The 14,421-nt window shown below is 45.5% G+C and overlaps 1 pseudogene; it reads right to left on the bottom strand.

Moving 5' to 3' along the window:
• The window catches only part of LOC136122635 (elongation factor 1-alpha 1-like), a 72,131-nt pseudogene that overhangs the window by 33,165 nt on the left and 24,545 nt on the right, over positions 1–14,421 (bottom strand).

Below are 14,421 nucleotides of genomic sequence, written 5' to 3'. Positions count from 1 at the left end.
TAGGCAGGGGAAGCCTCAGGGAGAATACAGATACAGATCAGTATTTGGTTCTATACATTTATGTTTGTTGATTTTAGGGAAAGATAATCCTCCATACACTCCCTAGATCAAACTAGGGCACAAATGAAGAATGCAATCGCTGTGCATGTAAAGCTCCTCTGGGAGCTCCAGAGGGAGGGAGTGAAGGGGCTGGAACCATGGAGAAGTGGGAGGAGGAGACAAGTGGAGGTCAAGCTGGACAGTAGGACAGTGAGGGGCAAAGCACAGGCGGCAGCTGTGGCTGGGGGACTTCTAAGAACAGGGATCCCTGATGTCTGGTGTTTACAGACCAGCCGGACTGGCCCAGATACCCCAACCCCACGGTGATCTGCAATCATCGGTAGCGGAGACTTCACAGAAGTGTGAGTGGCTTGGGGGCAGCAGGGAAAGGAGGCAGGGGGGGTGGTTCACATCTAAAAGAAGGGAATGGCCACAAGAGACAGAATGGAATACAGAAATCAGCAGAAACAGGAAATCAGAGCGATAACTGGGAGAAACATGTGCCTTCAAGAGTCTCCCCAAATACTAAGGAGGCCAGGATTTTGGAGGACTTGACACATCCAGGTGGTGTTGGGTCAGATTGATTGGAAAATGGCTAGGTACCTCCACCTCGGTGTCCACTGCTTCTGCAATGGCCGAGCCTGAATGTCCTCTGACCAGGTCCCTTAAAGAATACTAATCAGATAGAGAGACACTGCCCCACCGCAAGTCACCTGGGAAAGAGAGTGCATGTGTGTATATACATGTGTGCATGTGTGTGTGTAGGGGCATGGAGCATTCTTTGGGCCTGGAGCTGCCTTCCCCTGCCTTCCCCTCCCCTTGGGCTCAGCCTTTGAGAGCTGAGGAGGGGAACGCAGAGAGAGGACTGCTGAGGGCTGAAGGGAATCATGCCTATGAATGGGTCCTTCCGGGACCTAACTTTTTCCCTCTTCCAACCACAGTACACATAAATGCTCCTGCATTAGCGGACTAGGTCTTACCTGTCCGCGGAGGAGCCCACCTGTGGGGAGAAAAGCACGGAGACTTATCAGCTGTCCACCCGCGAGACCATTTCCCCTAAGGGCCTTACCGGCAGCCCTCACACCCACCTGGAAGAGAGCCTGTTTAGTTCTTCTGGGTGGCAGGAGGTAGGCGGGTAAGGGGACAGAGGCCTGACCCTCTTGGCCACGCCCCTATCAAAACAGACACCCCTTCCTCACCTGCCTCTTTCCCACCCACCATAACAGGGAGCAGGCAGGGAGGAAAAGCAGCTGTAATGGGGCCCTTTCCACTTCTCACAGCAAACAGGAAGCTCACCCCACCCTGGAATGCTGTCTTCCCTGGAGTAGAAGGCAGCAGCCTGGAGCGGGAAGACTAGGCAACCTGGGGTTCAAACTTACCCCCCGCACCTACAAGATGAGAGTCCTTGCAAAAGTAGCAACCTCTTGATGCCTGTTTCCTTGCCAGTAGAATTGAGATAGTAGTTGTGGGGATTCAGAATATGTCACCCCAAAACATGCCATTTGGGCATATTGATTATTTTGAATTAAAGGTACTTGAGAAGCAGCCAGTACAAGACACTCTGAATCTTCTGAAAGCAGGAGGTGAATCTTCCATGTGAAAAGTACCCCCCCAGTGCTAGGAGGGTAGAAGGCACCCCTCATCACCAGAAATAGGGAATTCAGGGCCCAGAAGCCTGTATAAACAAACCTGTTACTCTTTCACCAGTTCACTACCCCAAGCCCAAACCCCTTTTCTTGTCAATTCTTCACAAATGTATTATTTCTTTGTCTAAAATGTACAAAAGCTTCTTGCTTTCGTCACTTCTTTGAGTCTCATATTTTTATAGGGCTCCTGTACATAGGAAATTAAATTTGTTTTTCCCCTCTTAATCTGTTTTATGTCAATTTAACTGGTAGACCAGCCAAAGGATCTAGAAAAAAAGAAGGGAAGTTTTCCTCCCCACTCAGTCTTGTGCTCACAGCAGGGCTCTAAGAAGGCGATTGCAAACACAACACACTTGGAGCAGAGCTAGTGCTCAGCAGATGGCAGTTTACTTTTACTCTGGAAAACTCAAAAGCCCTCCCCACCATTTACTCTTTCCCCCAAGTCAACTTGAAAAAGCAACAGGGGGCTCATCATTTGACCTGAAGGAAGGTCAGTATCTGCAAGCATCTGCCCTGGATCAGGCACAGGCTGTGGGCCTTCTTAAAACAAAACAGATGTGTGGGCATGAGACCAAGGAGCCCATCCTCCCAACCCCAACCTGTGGCCCCTGATTTTCTCAGAGTAAAGAGCTGAAAATGACAAAGGGTTTGATCAGGGTGGTGTATGGAGCCTGGAACAGAGCCCATCTCCACGCTCCCGCCCTCCCCACCGCTGTTGCCTTCTGGCTCTGATGAGCCTGGAGGGAAATTGGGAGAGAATGGAATGGGGTGCAAACCTCTGTGAGCTGGTCTTATTGTGTTACTGAATCCAAGCTCACTCTGCTTGCCACACGACAGGCCAATAAATCAGAGACAAGGTGTTGTGGCAGAGAATAGCAACTTTATTCAGAAAGCCAGGCATCTGAGAATATGGCAGACTAATGTCCTAGAGTCCCATCTTATTGGGGTCTGGATGACAGTTTTTTTCATAAAACGGGGTGGGGGGGGAGGGTGGGTGAGGAAGTAAAATAAAAAGGCCATAAGTCTTCCAAAGTATCTCCTGGCTTGGCCAGCCTGAGGGAGGGGTTTTGTTAATTTCTTCTTTTCTGCAGCCATTCACAGGTGGGCAGGGTCAAGGTGTTTCCCTGTGAGCTGAACAAAGGCACTTTAGTTTAACATGCAAGGGGAGGGGCAGGATTCCCCGAGGCAGGCCATTATGTATGCTTACAGCTATAGAGAGCATCCTTTTAGTGATTATAGTAACAAAAGCAACAAAAAGTAAAGATAAAGTAAAAGAAACAGATCTAACATGGAGTCAGGTCCTGTTCTTCCCTTCTACAACTGTCTACAATAACTGGGAGTGGGGGCAGGCACAAGGCCCTTCTCTCTTCCTTGAACCAGAGTCTCCTACAAAACAAAAGCCTTACACAGCTGCAGAAGCGGCAGTAAAGCTTGCTGTCTCCAGGGCACAAAGACTCATGTATCTGGAGGAAGGATGGAAGAAAAACTCTACCCCAGCTTAGGGCAGAAACCTCTCTTGTGGGAAGGAAGCTGCTGTACTGTGAAAACACTCAAGCAGCCCTGTGGAGAGGCTCCCATGATGAAAAACTGAGCCCTCTCCACCTCCCTCCCCCCCCACCCCCTCCCTGTCCCAAGAACCAGAATCACCTTTCCAGATGCATGAGTAATCCACCTTAGAAGTGCCGCCGCAGTCAAGTCCTCAGCTGACAACTGACTTCAACCTCATTATAAACACCAAGCTAGAACCATTCAGCCTATTTGCTCCCAAATTCTTCACACACACAAACTGTTAAAGCCAAGCAGGACCCTGCAATTCCTTTCTGTGTCCCCCATTTCTCGTGTGCAGGAAATAGGCTTCATTTAGCCTCCTTGACCTTCCCTGACTTCCAAAGGACAGATTTAAACAATTGTTAATCAGGGAAGGGAGGGAATGCAGAGACAAGGGAGGAGCAGTCAAGAAACAATAGTACAGACTTGGGGCAGGTCCTGGTTCCTCTTCAAGTAATATACATAAGGATACCTTTGAGTTCTTCTGCAGGAACTAAAGCCTCCACCCAGGTGGAGGATGTTAACTTCAGGCTGAGCACAAGATTTCTGGAGCACCATCCTGTTACCTCACCACTGACCAATCAGAGGAAAGTCACACACCCTGCGGCCCTCACCCCAAATTTTGCCTATAAAATTTTTTCCCAAAAAACCATCAGGGAGTTCAGGTTTTTTGAGCACAAGCCACCCATCCCCATGGCCCTGTAATAAAACTTACACTGCTCCAAACTCTGATGTTTCAGTTTGTTTGGCCTCACAGTGTATCAGGCACATGAACCTGTATTAGGTAACACTGTGAGACATAATAAATTATTACTTGTTTAAGCCACTAAGTTTTGGGGAGATTTAACAGTAATAGGAAACCAATACACGATTTTATACATCAGAATAACAAGTAAAATTTCATTTGAAGAACTCTGTTGTGTAAAAGAAAACAACAGCAAACAAAAAACTTTAGTATCCATGTAATCCAACCTTCTTAATTCATTAATTAGAAATAGAGCCAAGGAAGATAAAGATATGGTGACATAACTGAGTTAAGGCAAAACCAAACCAGCACACAACTTTGATGGCTACTTCATTCCATAGCATTCAACAAGATCAGATATTGAGAGAACAAGGTATTCAGAACTTGGTTTAGAGAAAAGACTGGTTTTTCCAACCTGGTTGTTAAGGCAAGTACCAAGATGTTCTTGAGGGAAGCTTAGATGCCTGGCCTTCAGGTTTAATCTGATAACAAGGTGAGACAGGAAGTGGTCAGGGAACAACCTTTTAAAGAATGATATGGCCCAAGGACATGACATAAACTGGTTAGAACCAACTAGGTCCAAGATGGCGGATGAGTCAACTTCCGCTAGACCTTTAGCCTCAGTATACCCTCATTGTAACACATCAGCACGCTAACTGACACACCCACAGGTGCCATGACAGTTCAAAGGTCAAACATAAAAGGTCAAAAAGTGGGTGGTGGTCCAATTCCTGGAAATCCCCACCCCTTCCCCAAAATAGCTGGAATACTCCTCCCACTCATTAGCCTATGAAATTACCCACCCCTATAAAAATTGACAACCCCCATACCCTGGGTTCTCTCTCACCTTCTGAAATGACCCACACCCTGTCTATGGAGTGTGTATCTCCCTGAATAAATCTTCTTTCGCTTTACTTTGGCTTGCTCTTGAATTCTTTCCTATGTGAAGCCAAGAACCCACACTTGGCGGCTGTCCCAAGAATTCACCTGAGACCTGGGACATGACAATCCTCTTGTGCCCCACTCTTTTTCATGCAAGAAAGGGTTGAGGTAAATGGCAAGACGTCACTGTTTATCGCTATCCTGAACATAAGGCCTGATGAGTTGGAACTTTAAGTCTTTATTTAAAAAAAAAAATTATAAGCAAGTTTAAAACTCATCAATCCATTAACTAAAAACTTTGCTGCCCCAAACGTGGCAATTTCCAAACACCAAATCAGTGATTTGCAACATAAATAAAGCAATCAGAATGATGAAAATAGAAGCCTTCCAGCAAAATCCACTTCTGAGAGCTGCTGCCAAAGGGAGAAGAGAAAACATTTTCAAGTTAAAATTTGGACTGAAAATGAGCTGAGAATAAGCTGAAAATTATCACCTCTCTCTGAAACCCAGTGGTTAATTACACTGTTGCACAGCAAGGTGCATACAGATGTAGCTGGGATAAAAGAAATAAATGTACGTTCAGAGAGAATTCAAACCACAATTCTCTTTATGGTATGTTAGTCACTTCTTTTTCCTGAGCACAGGCCAGGCTGAAAATATTATGCTGACTTCCTTCCGTAGAGGTTGTGAAATTGCTAGAAAATGGCTGAGGACCTTTGTCCTGTCTCTTCAAATGACAAGTTCCCAGATCTCTCCTTTCAACACTCCCTGGTCACTGCTATTTATGTTCCCACCTGGAAGCATATGCAGTGTGTGGGACCGGTCCCAAAACTTGCTGGGGTTCTTGCTGTTTCCCTAGTCTGTGTGAGTAGCAAAGATGTGGAAGGTCTCACACGTGCAGGGGCTGGGGCTACTGCACAGGTCTACATGGAACCGCTTTCCTCTCTACTCAAAATATGATTTATATTATGATTTAATTTTTATATAAATGCATCTACTCACAGACAAAGGCAGGTAGAATAGGGCTATTTAAATAATTAGAATGAGCAGAGTAGCTCATGTTGAAACAAAGCAGGACCCTGTGGGGTTCTCCCAGGTACAAATCCTTTCCATGTCCCCCACTTTTTGTTCATAGGAAACAGGTTTCATTCAGCCTCCTTGACCTTCCCTGAGTTCCAGACAGGGAAGGGAGGGGATGCAGAAGCAAAGGAGGAGCAGTCAAAACAAACAAAACTAAACAAAACAAAAAACAGTGCAGAGTAAAGCAGGGTCCTTGTTCCTCCTCAAGGGATATACATAACAATGTGTTTGAGTTCTGCTACGAGAACTAAAGCCCCCACCCAGGTGGAGGATGGTAACACCAGGCTGAGCACAAGATTCCTGGAGCACCACCCTGTTACCTCACCACCAACCAATCAGAAGGAAGTCACACACCCTATAGCCCTCACGCCAAATGTTGCCCTTTAAAAACTCTTCCCCCACAAACCATCAAGGAGTTTGGGGTTTTTTGAGGACTAGCTGCCCACCTTTCTCTGCTCCAAACTCCAGCGTTTCAGTTGGTTTGGCCTCACTGTGGGTCAGGCACACGAACTGAGCTTGGGTTCGACAGCAATATACAATGTGCCAAGGTGACGTATTTTGCAGTAGTGTGTCCTGACCCCACCATTAGCTTATTCTCTTCTTTATCATGGTTGATTGAAATGTATTATTATTATCATTGTTATTAATAGGTTTTAAATTTTCTTTTATCTTTACTGCTCATTGTTAATAAAGTTATGTAAATTTTTAGAACTATTGTCAAAATAGAAAATTATCCAGTTTCTTTCACAGATGTAGAAACTGGAAGATTTCAAGGCATGTCAGGTTTTCCTGTGCACTGAGCAATATTAAAGAATTATCACATCAGTATACTAAAAGCCATTCCTAGACCCAGTCACATACAATAAACATTCTATTAAGGGTTTGACTTTGTATGTGTGCCAAGGCCCACAAAACTCTCCTAGGAAAACTGGCCTGCTGCCTGGCTGACAGGTCCCAGCCTCACAGACAGAAAGGAAGGTCACTTCCTGGGAGGCCACAAAGCTGAGAAAGTTGAAAATTGAGAGGACCTCAAGAAGAGAGGAATTTACCAAATTGATAGGTTCTCTATGTTGAATCTGGTGGACATAGTGTCTTGGGTTTTGTTCCTCAAGCCTAGGAAAGAAAATAATAGAGACTTTATAAAGTCCAATTTGAGATTCCTAATCCATATAGTTGCCCAATACTATATGGCTCTAGATTTGAAAAGCAAACTTGAGGAAGCCTTTAGGGTTACTTAACGCTCTCCCTGCACCTCTTAAACTTTGCAGATTACTTATGATCCCAGTAGAGGAGACTGTCAAGAAAAATTACCCTAAACTTGAAAATAGGCCAAGATTATTGGGCATTCTTTCAGAGTAATGTTGGGAGTGTTCCTCTGACTGGCTTTCTATGGACCAGGCTATTTTATAGCTCTGTAGGGGTAGAGGCAAACTTACAGAAAATTGATGGCAGTGCAAATAATTTTTGCCCGAAAGCAATACAGTGGCTGCCTGACAAATGTTGATTTTGTCTGGTAGTGAGACAATTGATTTCCATCTGTAGAAATGATAACCTTCAATGTTACTCTTTATTGTCTGTAGGATATTAACCAATTCTGCATCTCTGAACAAACTCATTTCAACATTTTCTTTTGTCTGACTCTTGTAAAGCTCTGTTCTTCAAATTCTCATTTGAATTAGTTTTAACATTTTACTGGTTCCCTAATGAGTGGAATAAAATCTTTGACATGTTCATTTTATATTTTTATGAAGTCATGTATGCAACTTTTTGAGAAGTATTTTTCAGCACATGAAACCAAGCAGGATCCTGTGGGGTTCCTGGGCACAAAAGTCTTTCCATGTCCCCTGTTCCTTATTTGTAGGAAATAGGCTTCATTCAGCTTCCTTGACCTTCTCTGAGTTCCAGAGGATAGATTCAAACAGTTGCTAATTTGGGAAGGGAGGGGATGCAGAGACAAGGGAGGAGCAGTCAAGAAACAATAGTTCAACCTTGTGGCAGGGTCCTGGTTCCTCCTCAAGGGATACACATCACACTATCTTTGAGCAGAACTAAAACCCCCACCAAATGGAAGATGATAAGTACTCGATGGAGCACTCTTTATCCCAGAGAGAAGGTCACAGTTCAATAGCCTTGAGAACCACAGAAGCCCATCATGAGACCACCTGATGCCAGATGATCTCTAGACTGAAGGAATGCAGACCCTGCACGCACCCTGATCCCTATCAGCAACTCTGCCCATTGACTATAAGACTCCTCACAACCCCCCACCCCCACCCCAGGTTGAGACACACAGTTCTGAGGGCATTAGCCTGCTGTGGCCCCCTTTGCCTATCAAAGCAATAAAGCTATTCTTTTCTGCCTCACCCAGAACTCTGTCTCCGAGATTCAGTTCAGTGCTGATGCATAGAGGCCAGGTTTCCTCATCAAACATGCGCTAAAAATATTCCAGCAGTTATAATATGCCTCCTTAGCCCAGTGTTAAGCTCCAGTTCACACTATGGAGCCAGATTAAGCTTCCCATTGTCCAGCTCTGACTCTATCACCCTCTTGTTCAAAACTCTTCAATAGTTCCCTCCTCTTGATACAAGAAGGTTCAAATACATTAGGTTGGTATCCCAGGCCTCTTACAATCATGCCCCAACCTCTCTAGATGTACCCTTGGCTTCAGGTAGACAGTAGGTACCTAATTAATGTGTGGTAACAAATGGATGACTGAACTCATTAATACCATTTACCTGAACGTAATGGCTTGCTTTCTGCTGTTAAGAATGAAAGCTGTCCCTTTCCCTTATTGGGCATCCCACCTAAAGTATTTTTCATCTGACTTCCCCCAGGAGCAGAGGCCAAGACAAGGTTTTAAGGATCAGTAGTTTGAGAGCTGATTTGAGAAAACTCCAGCAAATATGTAAAAAAGGTGGCCTGGGAAGAGAACAATGTGACAGAGGGTGTGTGATGAAGCCAGCTCCCATGGTATGTGACTGTGAAACAGAGCAGAACCCGTGCCCACACCCACAAGTGAAAAGGCCCCTCCATGTTTATAGAAGAGCTGAAGTCTCCCAGACCACTCTGAGTCACAAAGAGCAGGCTAAAGCAGCTAATGATTAGGACAATGGAGTCACAGACTCAGTGACTGATGAATATTCCTGAGTTGTCTGACAGATACTGTAACTGCCACCAGAGGGAAAAAGCTAACTGCATGATGAACAGACTGCAGCCATGATATAAGCTGCTCCATCTTGAGGAGTACTGAATGTATGGCTAGTACAATTCCAAGAACTGGCCTTAGGGGAGTGGGATTAACACTATTGCTCATAATTATCTATATCTTTGTGGGCATCCGACTAATTGTAGTTTGTTCTGCCCATGTATGAAAATGGGCAACTACAACTGTCAGCAAAGAGATGCTACAGACCCATGTCAACATCTTCCACTCTAAGAACATGGTACCTTGTGTCATCATGAAGAAGTTACAGAAGATGGACATTAACCCATGATCCCATAGAAATGAAATGATGTTCTGAGAAGTGGGGATTTGTAAGCAGCTTTTGGCAGGAAAGACCACTTTGCAGGAAAGAGTTCTCTGCAGGAGGCCCCTTTTCTCTTGACACTAACCTTAAGCCAGGCACCCCCATGATCTACTCATCTCTGGCCAAAGCACAACTTTCAAATCTTTTGACCAGACAGTACTTTGCCTAACGTGTTGGTTCTTTCTGTAGAACAAAGAAGTTGAAATGAAGAATAAGTAACTAACAGATGACCTGATCTCTTCCCCAGCTTCCCCTTCAGTAAACTCATGAACAAACTGTGTGAAGAAGATAGTATCTAAAGAAAGACCACAAGCCTGCACACAGTGGGGGTTAGTGATGACTCTGACCCTCTATCTCAATGAGTAACTGAGATTGCATCCCTGTTTACCTTTAGAAGATTTCATGGCTGAGCAGGATCTTCAGAGGTGGTTTTGGGGGACCCTGTGTCCACCATCTCCCCAGATTACTGGCTTTCTGATTAAAGGCAACTTTCCTCTCTACCATCATCTGTGAGTATTGATTTTGTAAGGGGCAAGCAGTGGGACCCAATTCCATAACAAATGGAGCTCGCTTCTACTGAGGTGTCCTGGGGGGTAGAGCAGGACCCTCCTCAGAGCTGTCCCAACCAAGCAGTGAGGACACAGTGTGTATTTATCTACTGATTCCCCATCTGTCATTGGTTGAGTGTTATTTCTGGGGACATTGTCTCCAGACACTTGCAGCTGCTCTGCACACGGGCCAAGCTGGCTCCCTCCTCCAGACAGAAATGCTCAGGGAGAGTCAAATTTCTTCCCAGTAAGTAGCCTTCAGAGCACCAACAGCCCAGGATGCAATCCTGCAGAGATTCCCAGCCAAGTAATTCAACTTGTTTCCTACAGATTAAGACAGGCTCCTCTCTCCTAACAACTCTCCATGTCAGAAGCTGAATTTTTTTCTGATTATATTCTACCACTACTGAGTTATATTGCAGTCCTAGATTTAAGCATTATGGCTTTGGAATATATTGAAGGGTCTCAGGGGTCTGGACTCATCGTGTTTGGCCATAAAGGCAATTAGATGTCTGCAATTTTTTAATTAAGATTGTATAATGTGTCAATTACACGCAAGATGAGATTGTTTGGGACTCCTGCTTGCCTTTATGGCATCTCTTTTCCATACTTTTAATGTGCTCCCTTTGGGCTCTGTTTAGCATGCAGGTTACAGTGTGGGGAAGCAGAGGTGAGGGGACGAGGCCAAATGCTGGGAATCTGAATCATCCTTGTTAAAAGATAATCTGCATGCACATGAGGAAGGAAAAAGGGGAGGCTCCTATCTCTCTGCAGGAAGTTCTTGAAAACCAATCACAGACAGCTATCTGTTCACCTCTGGAAAGGAGGAGGGCCAGATGGAATGTGGGTAGCTTTGGGAACCAACTGAGTCATGAGAAATTTCAAATTGTGATAAAATTTAACCATAAACGTGCTCCAGCACAGGTGGAACAAGGCTTGTAACCAAGCAGGACACTGTGGGGCTTTCCTTGGACAGACCCCTCCCCGCATATCCTCTGTTGTAGCTCTTCTCTGAAGTACCCAGATAATAGTATTTGCTATATTTCCTGAGTTTTTCAGATCCTAAAAACCACCACCAAGAGGAAGAAATCAACTGCTTGATGGTCATGAGCACAGAGCCCCCCGACCTACTGGCACCTAAGGATGGATAATGTTAATCCCTGTGACACTGCCCTGTTACCTCACAATCAGCCAATCAGAGAATTATGCAGGAGTTGATCACACACCCTATGATCCCCCCTCCGTCACCTGGCCCTCAAAATGCTTTGCTGAAACCCTTCGGGGAGTTCAGGGTTTGGGGGGGCATGAGCCACACATTCTCTTCGAATGGCCCTGCAATAAACCTTTTTCTGCTCCAAACTCGGACGTTTTGGTTTGTTTGGCCTCACTGTGCATTGGGCACATGGACTTGTATTTGGTAACAGGCTGACTCCCAGTTCAGACTGCATAATTATACTTGAAGAAATGCTATAATCTGTGGATTTCTTACCCAAAAACTGGGTTTGCCTCTTGGTGGGTGTTGAGCCAAAAGACACAACCAAGACAAAGATCAGGAGAAGGAAGGATTTATTACCTGCAGCAAATAAGGAGAACACCTGGGATCTTTCCCAAAGCAGTTTCTCCCCCAAACAGCAAACTTGGGGAAGTTTTAAGGTAAGGGTACAGGCATATTCATGAGGGGCTTGGGTGGTGTTTGCATATCCATGAAGGGCTTGAGCAGAGGAGAATTCAGCATAGAATTGGGGCAAAGGTCAACAGAGTCTAAGCTTTAGCTGATTGAAGTCAGAAAATGTCAGCAGCATCATCCCTTAGGTTCCAGTAGATCTGGTGGTTGAGCTTCAGACTAATCTTTACCATTGAAGTAGAACTGGAAGCCTTTTTACCTGATTTGTTATCTTTGCTATTGTTACTCTCTTGCCTGATAACAGTCCTTCGTTTCTTTGTTCTTTTGTTCCCTTAAGATCAGTAATTATTGAGACCTGTTCAAGGGCAAGCACTGTGGCCAGGCTTAGATCCCAAAATGGCTTCTCTTATGTCAAGAAAGTCATGCCTGGTTCTCCTTTCCCGGAGACCCCCTACAGTACCTACTTACAGATTTACACACCAAGCTGCCAGTCCTTCACCTCTTCCCTCTGCCTCTCACCCCGTTTCCAGCACACTCCTTATTGCCCTGGGTTCCAGTGTTCTTAGAGGCTTATTCAGATTTGCAGTTAGTTATACTCAAGAACAGTAGTTCTCAAATTGAGCTGCATCAAAATCACCTGGAAGTTTTGTTAAAACGCAGATTGCTGGGTCTGAACTCCAGAGTTGCTGATTCAATAGTTCTGGGGTAAATTTGCCTCTCAGGAAGTTCCCAGGTGATGCTGATACTGCTGGTCCAAAGGCCATACTTTGAGAACCACTGCTCTAGAAATAGTAGGTAATTGGACATGGGTCTTCAGCCCCACCAGAAGTCTACCCAGTCTTTACAGAATGATTGAAATCGTCACATCCTTCAAAAGGCCCACAAATACCTCCCAGATCAGCTCTATGTTGAAACAAGCAGATCATCCCATTTTTGGGCTTCTGAATTTTAGGATTTGCATCAGAAAGTCCTCAATAATGATCCCACCCACAATCATCTACATTCTTGCTTCTCCACAAAGTTTGTGGATTGTTCCCAGAACCCAATATGCAATCTTTTCATTAAAGCTTTCACTCCTAAAAGGCCAAATATCTACTCAGTGTGAATATGACTCTTCTACAGATGGGAAAAGAGGAAAGATCCCATGAACACAGGAATCTGCTAAATGTAATGGAATTTGGGTCGTCCATCTCCTGGCTGAATACAAGTTTCACTCTGGTTCCCTCAGCATTTGGTGACTTCAAGGACAGCCTTTGGCCCACAATCCAAAGAAGGTAGCACCTGTGAGAACTAGAACCCTACCTCCCAATTTTGGCATTTGGTATGAAAATCAGTATCTTTTGGCTTTTTTTTTTTTTTTTTTGTATGAAAATCAACAGCTACCAGTGGATTCTTGCCCCTAAATGTGGGGACTAGAGCTCTTTAATCCAGCATCACAGCACAGACAGAGAGCCCACCAGCAAGTCCCCTGAAGTTGCTTTGGCAAGGACTTGGGGACAGGTCCTGGAATCCCAGTGCCCAAACTGAGCTACAGACATTGAGCTGGGATCCACAGGGACAGGGCTGCTGTGAGAAGGGGTAAGCCCATCATCTGAGCCGAGGATTTCCCATCTATTCACTGGATGACTTAGAATAAGCCACCGATTTCTCTGAATTAGTGTCCTCATCTGTAGTGATAACACAGCCTGTGTTTACTGAGAGCTGGACTATGGGCCAGGTGCCTATGCTAGTCCTTGTCGACCAAAAAAAACCCACAGAAGGCTGCAAACAAGAGTTTTTTTAGGGTTGTAAGAATTGCAGTTTGGGGGCCTCCCTGGTGGCACAGTGGTTAAGAATCTGCCTGCCAATGCAGGGGACACGGGTTCGAGCCCTGGTCTGGGAAGATCCCACATGCCATGGACCAACTAAGCCTGAGTGCCACAACTACTGATCCTGCACTCTAGAGCCCGCGAGCCACAGCTACTGAGCCCGAATGCCACAACTGCTGAAGCCTGCGTGCCTAGAGCCCATGATCCGCAACAAGAGAAGCCACCGCAATGAGAAGCCCACGCACCGCAATGAAGAGTAGCCCCCGTTCGCTGCAACTAGAAAAAGCCTGCGTGCAGCAACGAAGACCCAACGCAGCCAAAAATAAACAAACAAAAAAAAAAAAAAAAAAAAAAAGAATTGCAATTTAGGAGGTGTACCAATTCCAATAGCAACTCAAATGTGCTCCAAGGGAAATAGTGTAAGGAACGAACGGCACCAAGAAACGGAGGAGAGCTTAAACAAACTTTATTTGGGAACGCTCCCGGGAGATGATCCCTGGTCCGAGAGAAAGGGGACAAAGAAGTCGCGCCTGGGCGAGGGTTTGGGCAGAATTTATAGGGGAAGAAGGGAAAGGGGTGTGGCGAATCCGGGAGGGCGCAGGGCATTCCTTATTTGGTGGTCTTTTTGGGTATCGTGGCAATATCTGGTGCCGGTGGCATCAGTCTTGGGACCGTTAGTCCTGCCCCTCGAAAGGCGGGAAGGCTGGGCCGGGTGGAAAGTCCCCAGGTCAGTTCCTGGAACTGGGTGGTCCAGAAAGTCTCCAGGTCAGTTTCTGCAACTGGGTGCTCCGGAAAGTTTCGGTCTGATGCAACCTGTGAGTCTGATTGCGTTCCCCTGCCTCGGGCCAGTTGGTCTTACAAATAGAGAATAGCAGGTGTTTGTAAAGGCAACAGACTGAGACATTCAGAGAAGTTACATAGGTTGTTTTACAGAACTACAACGCGTGCCAGCAGACATTCAGATACTTACTTGT

This window comes from Phocoena phocoena, chromosome 4 (assembly GCF_963924675.1).
Source record: "Phocoena phocoena chromosome 4, mPhoPho1.1, whole genome shotgun sequence".
Lineage (NCBI taxonomy): Eukaryota > Metazoa > Chordata > Mammalia > Artiodactyla > Phocoenidae > Phocoena > Phocoena phocoena.
The sequence above is the reverse complement of the archived record's forward strand: the minus strand, read 5'-3'. Positions and strand labels throughout refer to the sequence as shown.